This window comes from Protopterus annectens, chromosome 1.part2 (assembly GCF_019279795.1).
Source record: "Protopterus annectens isolate FY-2018-M chromosome 1.part2, PAN1.0, whole genome shotgun sequence".
NCBI lineage: Eukaryota > Metazoa > Chordata > Ceratodontiformes > Protopteridae > Protopterus > Protopterus annectens.
The window spans coordinates 491,039,367-491,055,737 of NC_056727.1; the positions used below are offsets into that span (position 1 = coordinate 491,039,367).

The window sequence follows — 16,371 nt, forward strand, 5'->3', positions numbered from 1 at the left end:
TTTCCAGTTGTTGCAGGTGTCTTGTAAGGTACATCCCAAATGGGGCATTGTACTGTATGATGGGTCTGATGAGTCATGCATAGAGGGGCCCAATGACCTCTTTCAATCTGGATGCAAACCCTTTTGTGATTAAGTGGGCCACATAGAAATATTTTCTAACCACTTTGGCAATGTGATTATCAAAGGAGAGGTTGCTATCTACTTGGGTCCCCAGATCCCTTATTTCGTCTTCTGTATTTAAGGTGCTACCACCAATGTGGTAGTTTGTGGGTACTTTGTTTTTTTCCATAGGGGATGACTATGCACTTTCTGGCATTTAGCTTGAGGCCATGGTTTTGACAGCAGGTATCTGTCTCAGTGAGACCCTTTTGGAGGATGTCCGTGTCAGCCGGAGAGTCAATTATAGCCTCTAGGTTGCAGTCCTCTGTGAACCTGGTCAGACATAGTCCTCCTGTGCTTGCCTGTACCTCTTATAAGTATATACAGAACAGGAGGGGTCCTAGGACTGATCCCTGGGGAACGCCACTTGTAACCGGTTTAGAGTCAGACCTAGTTCCCGCAACTCTTACCATGGGGGTTCTGTCAGTGAGCCAGTTGGCAGCCCATCTCGTGACATAGGCGTTTATGTTCAGGCTGGTGAGCTTGTTTATAATACCTGAGTGGGGAATGGGGTTGAAGGCCTTTGCAAGGTCTAGGTAGGCTGTGTGGACCACCTTTCCCTCGTCTATAGCCTTGGTAACTGTCTCAAAGAAGTCCACCAGGTTTAGGAGGCATGATCTGCCCTTAACAGAGTCGAACTGGGTAGGGTCCAGGGTTTGGAGGTTTCCAATGTCTCTATTAATGAGATCCATGATGATGCGCTCCATAGCTTTGCAGACCAAGCTAGTCAGGCCTATAGTTCGATAGTTCCCGGGGTCCATTGTGGCTCCACCTTTGTAGAGCAGAATAATCATTGTGCGCCACTCTGTGGGCACATAGCCTGTGGAGAGGCTGAGTTTAAACAGTGTGTTTAGGTGAGGGGTTAGTTCATCTTTGAGCTTGTGTAGGATGCAGGCTGGGGCACCATCTGGTCCCATTGATGCTGTGTTTTTGGCTTTGGAGAGGGCTGTTTTAACCCGAGTGTCTGTGAGTTCAGGGGCACTACATTCTTCTGGTATAGTTATGGGCCGTTTTGGGGGTGAGAGGGGGGTTAAGTTTGCTCTGTACTTGTCTGCCAGGATGTTGGCTATATCAGTCGGTTCAGTGTATTTTGTGCCATTCCGCACTAACTCCGAGCAGATCTGAGAATTGTCACTTAGATTCTTGACATAGCTAAAGAATGCCTTGTGGTTATCTTTGGAGTCCATGGCAATTTTTCTTTCGAAGCTAGCCTTGGATGATTTTATAAGGGAACATAGATGTTCTTCATCTCACATTGCTGCAGTCCTTACTTATGGGTAGTCCGCTGTCCTCGGTCGGCCCGAATACCAAAGTATTAGGCTGACGTCGGTCATGGGCGCACAGCCCTGACATCAGAGCGTCAGGGTATAAAAGCGCATGACCAACGTCATATCCTCAGTCTTTTTTGCCGCATGGTCCGATGCAGAAGCAGCGTTGCAAGTGCCGTTCGGCTTTCTGAAATTTTTCGTTTTCGGAGTTTCAGACATACCAAGTTGGGCTAAGTACCCCGTTGGGGAGCATTTTTGTTTTTTCTTGCCTCAGTTGTTTACCGGATGTCAGAAAAAGTGAATAATTGTATTTCTTGTGGAAGCAGATACCGCATAGGGATTACCACCGCTTTGTATCACTTGCTTGGGACGAGCACGCGTAGTTGGGTGTCGGTTTTGTGCTAGGTTTAATAAGCGCACTTTTAGAGAAGGCTAGATTGCGCTAGGTTAGTTTTGGCAAGCGGTGTAATTATAATATGCCGTCAGATCCTCCGGCCCCGCTTCCTAAGAAGCGTAAAGACAAATCTGTAAAGCCTAGACAGGATGATTCGTCCATTTCGGACGCCGGTCCTTTAGAGACTGCAGTGGAACAGGTGGATCCGGCTGAAGTTTCTGTTGAGTCTCAGGGGGAAACCTTGATTTTACAGGATGTGGCATCACAGGAGTCAGGTCAGGCTGAAGGGGCCTCTCAGGTTACTATTCTCCCTTCTTTGCCTAAGGGGGTTAGGCCTTCTGCTACTGTTTCTAGGGCTCCTTCTAAGGGCAGGACTGTTTTGCCTTCTTCTGGAGTTAGTTCTGGTTCTTCAGGGTCTGTACCTAAGAAGCATATGCTTAAAATGGCAGAAGACTTGATTTCTTTAATTAGAGGTTCCATGCCCCCTCCTGATAAGAGGCCCAGGGTAGAGCCAGAGTTGGAAATTTTGGAGCAGGCCTCAGATGATTCTGAGTCTTCTGCTGAGGATATTCAAGATTTTCCTCCTTATTCGATTCGATGCAGAGGATTCTACTCCTTCTGCTTCCCCTCCAGAGGATTTTTCATTTTCAGAAACCTTACACTCTGAGGGAACATTTTAAGTGGGAAGGACAGGATTACTCAGATTCCAGAAAGAGGCTTAGAGAGTTCTTGTTTTTACCACAGCACAGACCCTTGGCTATTCCTCCTGTTTTGGATGTTGTTCAGGATGTTTTTTCGGAGGCCTCATTTAATCCAGATTCTATCCCTCCTGCACCAGTTAAACCGGGCAGGTATTATAGGGTACCTGAGGCTCATAAATACCTATATAAGAGTCCTAGGGCGGACCCAGAAACTATTAGTCAGGGGCCTAAGGGTGTTAGGGCTTCTGTTGTAAAGAATCCGGTTCCTCTAGATAAGGAAGCTAGAGCTTTGGACAGATGGGGTAAGAAGGTGTACACCTCTTCTACTTTGGCAATGAGGGCTTTAAATTGCCAGTTTCATATGTTGAAATATCAGAATTTCCTCCTTTCTCAGCTAAAATCTAAAGTGGATGCTTTGGCGGAGGGCATAGAGTGTAAAGAATTGCAAGATTTGGTGCATGTTTCTGAACAGGTGGGGAAACATTCTTTGCAGTGTGGCTTTGATGCTTTGCAGGCTTCTTCTAGAGTGGCTGCCACTGGTTCAGTTCTTCGTAGGCATGCCTGGCTTAAGGATCAGAATTTATCTGAACATGTTAAGTCTAGAATTCTGGATGCCCCTTTACAGTCCAGTGTTGTTTGGTCCTCCTGTGGAGTCTGTTTTGAAGAAAATGGAGGACAAGGCTAAGTCTATGCAGACTGTTAAAGATTTTTGCAGGTTCAACCTCCTAAGTTTAGTAGAAATTGGCCTGCTAAGGGGTGGACGGACCCTTCTTCTGATTCCCAGTCTAGGGGTAGATCTAGGCGTGGTAGGGGCAGAGCTCAGAGTACCTTTAGGCCTAGAACCTGGAGTTCGCCTGCTCAATCTGCTGGTGAGGGTAGGGGCCAGTCCTTTCGTAAACAGGCCCAATGACCTGCATTTTCAGCTGCCAGATTCTTCTTGCCTGGCAGCTCCTTTGGGAGGAAAGCTAGCTCTCTTCAAGCAAAATTGGTTTTTAGTCACCCAAGACAAATGGGTGTTGGACATTATAAACAAAGGTTACAAGTTTTATTTCCATACATTGCCTCCTTTCAAAGGTATGCCAGACATTCCTCCTCGGCAAAGGATGGAGGCTCACAAACAGATTTCATTGCTTCTTCTCATGGGAGCCATACAGCCAGTACCTCCTTCAGAAGTGGGTCTAGGGTTTTATTCCCGCCTGTTTCTAGTACCAAAGAAAGGGAACACGTGGAGACCGATTTTGGATTTATCTCTCCTCAACACTTATTTGGACATTCCAAAGTTCAAAATGTTGACATTACAACAGCTTTTGCCTCTGCTGGGAAAAGATCACTGGATGGTAACTCTGGATCTAAAAGAGGCTTATCTTCATGTTCCTATCAGGCCCAGTTGCAGGAAGTACCTGCGTTTTCGAGCTGGAAATTTACATTATCAGTTCTCTGCATTGCCCTTTGGCTTATCTACTGCACCCAGAGTGTTCACAAAGGTTCTGGCTCCAGTGATAGCCTTTTTCGGGATGGAAGGAATACAAATTTATCCTTATTTGGACGATTGCCTGATTATTGCACAAGACAAGGACAAGCTTCTTCAGCATCTACGGTATGTGATGGTAGTATTAAGATGCCTAGGGTATTCTGTGAACGAAACAAAGTCCAGTCTAGTACCCTCTCAGGACATGTGCTTTCTGGGTGTGAGACTGAATACAGCTTCCCAGATGGCCTTTTTGACCCCGGACTAACAGAAAAGTCTTTCACTTTATTTCCATCAAATGTCTCTACAGTCCAGGCTGACTGCAAGGACAGTCCTTCAAGCCTTGGGGTTCATGGCATCTTGTATTCTGGTGCTTCCCAATGCCAAATTGCATATGAGGAAGCTTCAATGGTATCTCAAAATCTATGGACACAACACTGCCAGGATCTAGACACTGTCATTCAAATGATACCTTGCATTCAGAAGGAATTTTTGTGGTGGGCTCAGGAATGTCACCTAAACAAGGGACTCTCTGTGACCCGACCAGAGGCGAGTCAGATTCTAACGACGGATGCCTCGGACAAGGCTTGGGGAGCACACCTCAATGGGAAATGGGTGCAAGACACGTGGCCTGCCAAACTTCAACATTTGCATATCAACTTGAAGGAGATGTTAGCAGTACAATTTGCATTAATGGCTTTCAAGGATTTACTTCACCCAGGGCAGGTGTTGATTCTAACAGACAACACAACTGTCATGTGGTACATCAACAAGCAAGGGGGAACTCATTCGTACCATCTTTGCAGACAAGCGATGATTTTGTGGGAGACAGCTCTCAGTTACAACCTCAATCTTCAGGCAAGAGTTCTACCAGGAGCACAGAACTCCTTAGCAGATGTATTGAGCAGACAAATAGTGGATCCTCACGAGTGGAAATTGGATCCTCAGGTATTTCAAAAGTTGACAGTGTCATGGGGAACTCCAGACATAGATCTGTTCGCTTCTCCACTAAATTACCAGTTGCCAAAGTTTTGCACAAAAGGGTTTCATCCCACAGCTTGGAAGGTGGACGCTCTGTCATTCAGTTGGGACAATCTTCATGTATATGCCTTTCCACCTCTACCTCTTCTGCCCAAGGTTCTCTTGAAGGCCAGACAAGACAAGCCATCCATGATCCTGATAGCACCGGATTGGCCTCGACAACACTGGTACCCACTACTGAGGAGTTTGGTCCGAGAGCCTCCATGGCCTCTGCCTTTGATTCCACACCTTTTGTCTCAAGAGGGCAATCACTTTCTCAATGTCAGAATTCAGTCTCTGCATCTAACAGCCTGGCATATTCTGTTTTAGATTCTGGAGGTTCTCAGCTTCCACAACAAGTTTTGAATGTTATTTTGGAGGCCAGGAGGCCTAGTACAAGGAAAGTTTATGCTGATAAATGGAGGAGATTTTTTATTTGGAGCAAAGGGAAGGACTTTGATGTTTCCAAGCCTAATTTGAGTGCTTCCTTACAATATCTTACTGAGTTATTAGACAAAGGTTTGTCCTTCTCCTCCATAAAGGTTCATGCTGCAGCCATTTCGGCTAATTATGACTGTGACCCTCCTTTATTCTCTCATCCTTTGTTTAAGCAGTTTCTCAGAGGGGCAAAGAACATGAGACCCCACGTAGAGCTCCTACTCCTGCTTGGGATCTCAATTTTGTGTTGGAAAAGCTTACTCTACAACCTTTTGAGCCTGCAGCTACGGCCGAGTTAAAGTATTTGTCATGGAAAACTGCTTTTGTTGGCCATTACTTCTGCAAGAAGGGTTTCTGAATTACAGGCCCTTATGGCAGTGGAGCCTTTCTTGATTTTTCATAAGGATAGGGTATCTTTGCGTACTAATCCTTCCTTTATGCCTAAAGTGGTTTCTAGTGTGGCCTTAAACCAAACTATTCATTTGCCTACTTTTTATGCAAATCCTCAAAATAAAGGGGAGAAGATTTTGCATACTTTGGATATTCACAGGCAGTTGCGTTATTATTTGAGCAGAACCAAGGAGTTCAGACAGTCTCAGCAGTTGTTTGTTTCTTTTGCTTTGGGTTCACAGGGTAAACCTGTTTCAAAACAAACTATTTCTAACTGGATTAGGTTTTGTATTTCTTTTTGTTATTCCCATCATGGTAAGGAGATTCCGACTGGGATCAGACCTCATTCCACTAGAGCTACTGCAACTTCTACTGCCTTTCTAAGGGGGGTAGCTACAAAGGATATTTTGGAAGCAGCCCCTTTGTTGTTCAGTACATACTTTTTCTAAACATTACCACCTTCCTCTTTATTCTAAGTCTAGGGCTGGATTTGCCACTGCAATTTTACAGGGCATTTTAGCAGCCCCTAATGCTTTATGATTTTTCCAACCTCCCTTTCCCGTTGCTTTGGGATTCTACCCATAAGTAAGGACTGCAGCAATGTGAGATGAAGAACATAGTACAGTTTTGTACCTACCATAAATGTAGATGTTCGAAGATCCACATTGCTGCAGTCCAATTTTCCCTCCCTCCTTCCCCTCTGTAGCTTAGCATGGTTATATGGTTTGGGTGATGGCTGTAGTTGGGCATATCTTTTGGGAAGTTACTCTGTTTTTTGGCTGTGGCCTTTCCTTTAGGGCCTTCTGACATCTGGGGCAAGAAAAGACTGAGGATATGACGTCGGTCATGCGCTTTTATACCCTGACGCTCTGATGTCAGGGCTGTGCGCCCATGACCGACGTCAGCCTAATACTTTGGTATTCGGGCCGACCAAGGACAGCTGACTACCCATAAGTAAGGACTGCAGCAATGTGGATCTTCGAACATCTACATTTATGGTAGGTACAAAACTGTACTTTTCTTGTAACACTGCCCTGAATTCAGCACTAACCTGAAAACAGGACTATACAAGCTTAGAAAGGCAGGAAAACAAGTATATATATATATATATATATATATATATATATTTTTTTTTTTTCAGAAAATAAAGCAGATACAATCAAAAAAAACACTTTAAATGCACAGAAATGGCTATCACACTTGAGTGTGTAGCCTACAACAGTTAAACAGATAATTTAAACACAAAACCGACTTTGTTAAAGTGCAGGCAGTAAAATAAGTACAATGTGTAGCTGAAACAAGCTTTTTAAATCACAGAAACTCTAGAAAATCAGCGTTTTAGGTGGAATTAGCTAAAGGCAGCAAGAAAATGCAGAAAAGTGATACTTAATCACTCCAAAGTCTCTCTTTTGTCTCTCTGCTGCTGTAGAACTCTGCAGTGCACCAGGCAGGAGCTTGCTGAGCTGTATACTAGCACAAACACCTTGCAAATGTGGGTTTTATAGCAGGGAAATGAAAGAGAGAGAAATTATCCCAAAATGGCCAATAAACTACTCATTTCTGGGCTGAAACCTCTCCTCCAGGGACAGATAGGCTGCTCAAAGTTCCCCTCTCTCACTGTGAACAGAGAAACTTCCTTCTATCCAAGTAAGGTATGGGCAAACACAGAAACTTGTAACAAAGCCCTGAATTCAGCACTAACCTGAAAACTGGACTTTACTAGCTTAGAAAGGTGGGAAAACAAGTATATATTTAATTTTTTTTCAGAAAATAAAGCAGATACAATCCATCTTATCACGAAAGGGTTCGCATCAAGATCTAAGGATGTAATGGTGCCCCTCTACTCTTCCCTCATCAGACCCGTTATTGAGTACAATGCACCAATTGGAATGTACCTGGCTAGACATCTCCAGCAGCTGGAGAGACCACAGAGGTACCTAACCAAGAGGATTACTGGCCTCAAACAGTTGCCCTATGCAGCACGATTGAAAAAGCTAAGACTGTTCTCTGTTGCATACCACTTTCTCAGAGGCGATCTCTGTCTAACGTGCAGAGCCATGTACAACCCAGAATTGTTGAACATGCTTCATCTTAGCAAAACCAAATCTACTCGAGCTACATGCTCTAGGGATATAAGCCTCAACACAACAATGAATAGAACATGCTGGAGGGATAGATTCCCTTCGCAGAGACTTCCCTTACTATGGAACAGGGTCCCGATCTACATAAGACAGAGCCCCTCACTATCACTCTTCAAGAGGAACCTTGATGAGTGGATGGGTAACAGAAAGTTCACACTGGGGATCACACCAACAGCACTACTAGATAGTGGCCAAGGGTACTAGCTGTTAGTACAAGGGTCTAGGGAACTACTAAAGGGGCGGTGAATACCTCACAACGTGGCTGGGCTAATATATGCCTTCGGGCAGATAGCCCAGTACCAACCTATGAACCTATAAAAAAACACTTTAAATGCACAGAAATGGCTATAACATTTGAGTGTGTAGCCTACAGCCGTTAAACAGGTAATTTAAACACAAAAACGACAAAAAACGCATTTTTGCTCCCTTTGACTTAAATATTTTTTGGTCAAGTGAGTCATGCTTCTCCTTCAGTTTTATAACCCTTAGTGGTTGTGTCAAATGCATGTAATACAAATAAATTGCTTTAATTTTTCCAAGGTTGATAATTTACAAACCAAGTTTAACAGGCTGAGGATGTAATTTGTGTCATGTTGTCAGTATTCTTGCTTACATTCACAAAGTAGTTATGTTGGGTTATAGCTACATGTAGAATGTTCCTAGGAACAACAATCACAATTGTGTGTGTGATTGAATGAATTTTTTTTAATTTCCAGAACTATTTTAGTAGTTATGTTGGATAATGATGAAAATGTTCTTCTTTCCTCTACAGGGGATGTTTCCATGACTAATGCAGTACTTAAAAAAACAAAACAAACAAACAAAAACAATGGATAAGGCAGTGACGCAATCAGCCAAACTAAATGCAGCTGGGGTCCCTCGGAAGTCATTGGTGCAAGGGCACAATAAGAATGGAACAGTGTTCTCCTGTGAGGGATACAGGAGATTACAGGTAAGAAACGTTGTTCTCCTTTACAGCTCAGTGCTAAATGCCAGAGAGCTTTTTAGTAATTCTTTACTGCAGAATAAATTGACAGCAAAGTGACTACTGTATGGTCTGTCTTTCTGTAGTTCACATGGTTGTAGATTTCTCAGTTTGAAAGTGGGATTAACATTAGCCAGAGATGAGCGGGAGAGGTTTTATACCAGTTATTCATTGTTATTTAACTGCCCCTCCAACATTTCTTATTTATAATGTGTCTCAGAGACTACCCCTTCTCTGGAACAGGCTTCCAGTCCATGGTAGAGTTCCGCTCTGCGCTTAAGTGAATATTGCATCAGTGGATGGGGAATTGTAAATTTAGCCCTGGTCTGCCACCTGTGCCCCTATTAGAAAGAGGAAACTTGTAAATGCTTGATCGCACATACCCAAGCTGTACCGCCAATAAAATGTGTGGCATCAAAATCCAAGGACTTTGTCTTTATGGATTCATTCAAGTCACTAAAGCCAAACCCCACTGAATCCATGAAGACTTAAAGTCAAAACCCATGGGTATTCAGAAGCCCTGTAGCTTAAACAGGTGATGTCCTTAATGGGTCATTTGCTTATATCCCATGGGTCTCTCTCTTGCAGGGGGTTTAAGGTGTCACACAGTGAAAACTCTAGCTTGGCTAGGTTTTTCTTGGTTTTTCCTAATTGGTTTGTCTGTGTGACCTTTTTCCTCTTTAGTTTCTGTACTTCTGTAGAAAATGTCCGACTCCACATCTCCTGAAGTATAAGAAACACTCTGGTCTTTGGGCATATGCCACTCTCCTGACTAATAGACTTAACCCTTTTTGAACTCCTTCTTGCAAGTTTAGCTTCTTCGTAGCCAAAAGCTATTATGTCTTTTATAGCAGATCCAAAGGCAGTTACAGTACAGTTTATAGGAAATGCTGCACTATTTTATAATCCTACATCTTTAATTTCCACATTTTCTACTATTTTAACATTTTTTATATTATTTTCCATATTATTACCCAAACTTCTCTTCTGCCCAATAGTTAATATTTTGTCTCCATATTTTTGCCTTAGGATGTTTTTTATTGAGATATCATGCTAGTGGCATATCTTTATCCACACCATTAAAAATATAAATATATAAAACATTTTACCAAATTATGTCCACCTTTATCTTACATTGTTTATTATGCCTATCTTTTAATTGGATTCAATCTGTTGCCTTATAAACATTTGAAAAGTGATGCCTATTACTTTAGTTTCATACCTTTCTGATACTTAATACACCTCTGTCAGGTATGTCTTTCAGAAAGAAAAAAAATGATCATGTGTAATTATCATGTGTATTCTTTTCTTAAAAATACTAAATTTATTCCATTTTCTGCTTTCTGATTAATTTCTTCTATACTTTCTTAATTCCTGCTTATGGCTTCTTCTATTACCATACTCAGTGCCTGAAATCTTTATCTTCCTTATTTCCCTTCCTTCTTACTGTTGTAACTATACAATGTAATACTGAGTCCCTACTATATATTATTTTAATCCTTTAGTGTCCAGCTGGCATTCCAAATAGTTGTACTCATGTACTCATTACACCTTCTGTACCTTTTATTTCATTATCAGTGTTATGTCATCTATATATGCAAACATTAAAGTCTTACTTCTTCACTATGTTGTTATCTGTACTTGTTGCAGTCATTTTTTTGTTTGTTCTTTTTTTTTGGGGGGAGGGGTCATTTTTAAATTTTACCACCTTATCCATGCACATTGCAACAAAAAAAAATGCATGGTTAAAGGGCATCTTTGTTTTGTTCCTTTTTACAACTTAATTTCCCTCACTATATCCATTAAACACTGGTCTGCTTATGAAAGTTTCCATAATCCATTTGCACACTACACAAAATTCTCCCCTACTTTATTTATTCTAACATTAACAATTATTCCTCATGATTACTGTATCAAATACCTTACAAAAAGCTACATCAGTCAGTATTCCTTGTTTCCTTAATTGCATCTACTGATTCACTTATCCATAAAGTTTTTCATATGCTTTTCTTAACGTGTACTGTACCTGTTTACTTTTATTTGTCTTTAACTGGAGTAGAATAATCCCTATGGGTTATTTTTTACACTCTGTCAAGGAGTACAAGAAGAAGAAAAAATGTTGCAAACTGGAAGCACAAAATGAATTCAAATTATTCATTTTTTTCTGTTGAACATTACTCTGCCTCACATAACTTATTATCCTTGTGCATTTTCTGCCTTTCCTTATCAAGTAAGTTGATTACATATATAATGTTTTAAAGATCGCTTAAAAATGGAGAACTTTTTTATACCATATTTATGCTTTTTATGTCAAATACTTAACCTTTTTCATTATATTTAGATACTTCCTGATACCTTCTCAGTACATTTTCTGTTTTAGCATTTTGCATTGTTTTAAAAATACTTTTCTAATAAAAATGTGGATGCTATTATATCTTCTTCCCTTTCTTTCTTTACACAGTCTGTATTGTTACATTTTTCTGTTCTAACCTGCCTTTCAGTTTAAATCCATAAAACCTTATTATCTGGTGCTTTTCCCATAACTAAGATAAATCTTACTACATAATTTTACAATTTCAGTAGCCACTTGTCATATGCCAGTCTACCAGAATTTCTCTTGTATCTCCCGTTTTAATGTACACACAAAAATGCTCTAAAATGTGTTTATTGATCCTATTGTTGCACTACTGTGCACAAATCCGCAAACACATAATCACTGTTTGTGTCCGATGCATCTCTCACATATGTAAATGTCATTCATAAATGCCTCACATATGTCTTTTAAATAACTTGTACTGTTATACTCACCTTCCTAATTTATAGTTGAAATCAACAGTCCATATTAGTCATATTTCTATTAAAAATTACTGTCATGCTTCAAAATATTATTTCCTTTTATTTACATTTGTATATACATAATAATATAGAGGATTATGATCAGGTTGCCGATTGTAGCATATTATGTGTTTGAAAAATGGATGCCAAGAAATTCACTTTGAGAGCAAAGCAGACCAGATGAATGTCAACAGACATGGTCCATTCTCTGATTCTATGAAACCTGCATTCACATGGGCAAAAAGTCTTCCTGATTGGTCATGATGATGATTTCATTTTTGTCGATTTATTTGAAGTCTACTGCCCATTACTTGTTGCCACCAGTTTGAATGTACTAATCTTATTCTGCTTTATTTGAAGGTCCCTGGTCCTGCTACATTCAGGATTATGTGTTGTTTCTTGTATTTTTGTGTGTATTTTAGAGCAAGATTTGAGTGTTCAAGTATTGAAGAATTTATCTTTAGACCTGGGCTTCCTAGTAATATATACTACCCTGTCTCTTACTTTCCTTTTATGGGTAGGGCTGTAAAAAAGTGGCAAGTAAACAACTTGAATGTTTTTTTTAAAACTCATGGACTCCTAAATTCATTATAGTACAGTTTCATTACTTGCCATATCACTCTTATTAGCAGTGCATATTACAGTGGTTCTTGACCTTTTGGTGCAAGATGTTGATGGTTTTATTATAACTTGATTCTCCTAAATCCCCTTGGTGCATTTGAATTGGTAGATTATGAGATCTTGCTTGAACATCTGGAAGCTTTTTATGCATCTTCCATGGCTCTAAACTGATTGGTCTCCTGCCTCTGTGGTTGTGGTTTCTGGCATTGACATCTCCAGCTCCTACCTCCTGTTGTGCATGATTCCTTGGACTTTGGTATTGGGACCTCTAGTCCTTTCTGTGTACATGCTTCTTAGTAAAACCTATCATTACATGGTGGGGGGAGTTGTGGAATCACTGCTACACTGCCAACACCCTGTTGCAGCTCTCCTTTTCTCAGGAGAGAGTGGTACCACTACTTCCCGTGAAGGCAGGCTGGATGCCATGAATAAATGGACAAAGAGCATTTGACTGAAGCTGGATCTTGGGAAGAGAGTCATGATGATCATTCATAATACTAATAAGCCCACCACTGCTCCTGTCAATCATTAATGCTACTGTTAAGCCCTCCACTGCTCCTGTCAATTATTAATGCTACTAATAAGCCCTCCACTGCTCTTGTCCTCTCACAAATCTTTTATGGAAAACATAATCTAAAACTTCATGGGACATGATACCATAAAGTGAATAAAAATCACAAAAAAAGCAAAACCAGCAAAGCTAATAAACTCCAACTTTATTAAATATTGTCTTCTGTGCTTTTGCTGGTTTTGCATTTTAATAAACATAATCTAAATGTGTCTGTGATGTAGAACCATACCATTGTGTGATATTTTTCTTTTAATTTATTTTACTTATTTATTTGCTCACTGGATAAGTGGAATGGCGTTGTGACCGTTTTCAACCATGACCTGAGCCACGAGGTACAGAGGAGCATCACATTTCGGAAAAACATAATTTAATACCATAGAACTGGCAAACAATTTCATGGTGACAGACTACCATTGGAGGACCAAATATTACCAATAGTCCGGTATAACCACTAGATACCAGGAGAGAAATCGCATCTCTCTTTTTACAGCTATTCTCAGTATCTCAGTCATCTTGTCAATAAACTGAGTGAGTTACATTTGGTGCAGGAATCAGTAGTTAGGCTATTGGCAGGTGTTTCGTACCATTGCTACGTCATGCATGTGCCGGTGGTCTCCTCTTGCTTCCTATTAATTACTAGATTACATATGTACAAAGTTGTTATGCTGGTGTACAAATCCCTACATGACTTGATCACTGCTTAATTTAAGGAACTACAGCTTCAGTATCAGTCATGGCTACTCTGGGTTCCGGTCATGATATCAGCTTTTGACTGCATACTTCTGGGCTCCTATTTCTTTTTCTATGGAATTCGCTACCTCGGTATTTATGTAATTTCCATGGAGACTACTTTCATAATACCTGTAGTGATGTACGCAGTATGTTTTATCCCTCCTTTTACACTTTTCTGGGATTTTGTAATTTATTGTTAATTACTGTACATTTTAATTATTGTATTGTATTTATGGTCTTTGATTCAGTTGTGCATTATGTAGATACAAGGACATAATGATGACTGAAGTAATAGATTTCATGTAGATGACTTAACGCCATTTAAATGACCATCTTATTAAGAACAATACGCTATCTTGTAAATGGGCTTGCAAAGTCTGTATGTACTCGTTTCTTTGGTACACTAGGCTGGGAACCTGTCATGCTGCTGCATGGCTATTTATGAACGCTGTTCAGTAGAAGAAAATTGTTCAAAGATGACTTTGTCATGGAAATCACATTTTTCCCCAATGTGTGACCTTGGAGTTGATATATATATATATATATATATATATATATATCTACACACACACACACACACACATATTTTATATATATATATATATATATATATATATATATATATACACACACACACACACACACACACACACACACACACACACACACACACACACACAAGTTACCCCTCCATACAAAAGTGTTTTATTTTCAAATTTACCAATGTGCTTTTGACAAGTTGTTTTCTGCTGAATAACTTTCAAAAATGTATTTGGTGGAGCACCATGAATCCCAGTAGGCTGTCCTCAGTGATTCTTGTGATGGTATTTTTCATACCTTCTGTCATCCCATAGATGTACAGACTAATTCTTAACTTTGCAACTCTTGGACCGTAACATATTACTAATTGCTAAAGAAGTCAGTTTTACTGTACCAGCATAATCTTAGATATCCAGTTTTCAGTACCACACTGGAATTACCACATTTGACCCACAAGGTAATGTGGCACTGCACAAACAGTTCTTCCTCTAGGCTGCAAAATCATGTTATAGGTAATTGTGAGACTCAGGCCATCCTATCCACACCAGTTTGAAGCATTTTGGCTAGCAGAGCAGCATTCAGAACCTGTCTGCAGATGTCCATATCGGTGCTTGTTTAGTATTCCTGTACTGGACCATCAGTGCTGAGTCTCTGTACCTTTTCATGTGATAACATGGACAGCCTATCAGTGTTACACCACTGTTAGTTCTTCAGATTCAATACCATATAAAGGTGGTTTTCAAACATGGATCAACGCTGCATTTGAATTAGTTATTAAGGAAATACCTTCTATGGGATTAGAAATTGAAATGAAGGGCTAATCGTCACCTGGCAGTTTTTCCACATCTGTACCTGTCAGTGTCATGCTGTACCTTCCAGGTGAGGAATTATTAGCCACTCTGGGCATAGTTTTTTTCAGTTCTCCTTAGAGTTTGATACAGAACCAATGGGCCTTTCCATAAACTGCAGGAACTTGTATGATAACAGCAGTGATTCCATAAGAAAAAGCTTTACTTGCCAGTCAAGTAGGCATAGCTTGGTCAGTGTTTATCAACCCTTCATTTGATGTAATTATGTCTTTTTCTTACTTGAAGGTTCATTTACACCGGTGTATTCACTCCCATGTTGGTCCACTGTGTATACACTATTCAAAGTTTAAGAAAAAATCTATGATAATTATTTACCATTTTGAGGTTAAGATCAAATTTATGAAAAAGTATGAGTCTCCACTTTATATGGTGTTTCCTCTACTCCATTTCAGACAATAATATAACCATAGTGTGATAGTTCCCCTTAGAAAATGTCACCGTGCATCTAGATATCAATGTCACCGTGCATCTAGATATCAGTGTCACAGCGTATCTAGATATCAGTGTCATAGTGCATCTAGATATGTGTCACAGCACATCTAGATATCAGTGTCCTAGTGCATCTAGATATCAGTGTCACAGTGCATCTAGATATCAGTGTCACAGCGTATCTAGATATCAGTGTCATAGTGCATCTAGATATGTGTCACAGCACATCTAGACATCAGTGTCATAGTGCATCTAGATATCAGTGTCACAGTGCATCAAGATATCCGATTACTGTAATGCTCTTCACTATTGTGCTCTGTCACTGATATATCAATGAGATGGTGCTGTATGTTTGAGATATTTTATAGCAGTGGGTTCATTGCCTTTTGTCTTATTGCCAGAATAGATACTATTCCAGAGCCCAGCCAGTTATAGCTGACTATTTCATTATGTATCAAAATATTCATGAATTGTTTCAAAACTTAATCTGATATCATTTGATGATATGGTTGTACAAAGTTAAGAATGCACCCCCACACAGCTGAATGTGAAAATATCTTGTATCGTCGGCATGGGGTATTATGTGGTATACAGTGCTGCTGTCACAATGGCCTTAATACTTTCTGGTCATTCATTCACTTTTCTGAACTTGTCTTTTGTGCCACATGAATAATTGTTATTGCCCATTCACGTTAGGCGGTACCCCTAAACTCTCAAGCCTGCTACTGCTTTAGGCCTTAGTGTGTAAGGAACCACATGACCATTGTGGAAATTGGAAATGCCATCACTTTCCAACTCATTTCTGGCTTG

The 16,371-nt window shown here is 40.3% G+C and overlaps 1 long non-coding RNA gene across 2 annotated transcripts in view; it reads left to right on the top strand.

Annotated features, from left to right (window-relative positions):
* LOC122789745 overlaps nt 1–16,371 on the top strand; it is a 2,129,853-nt gene that overhangs the window by 762,474 nt on the left and 1,351,008 nt on the right. For both annotated transcript variants that reach the window (XR_006362872.1, XR_006362873.1), the window contains exon 2: nt 8,752–8,931. This is a non-coding gene — a long non-coding RNA (uncharacterized LOC122789745). The remainder of the gene's footprint in view (nt 1–8,751; nt 8,932–16,371) is intronic.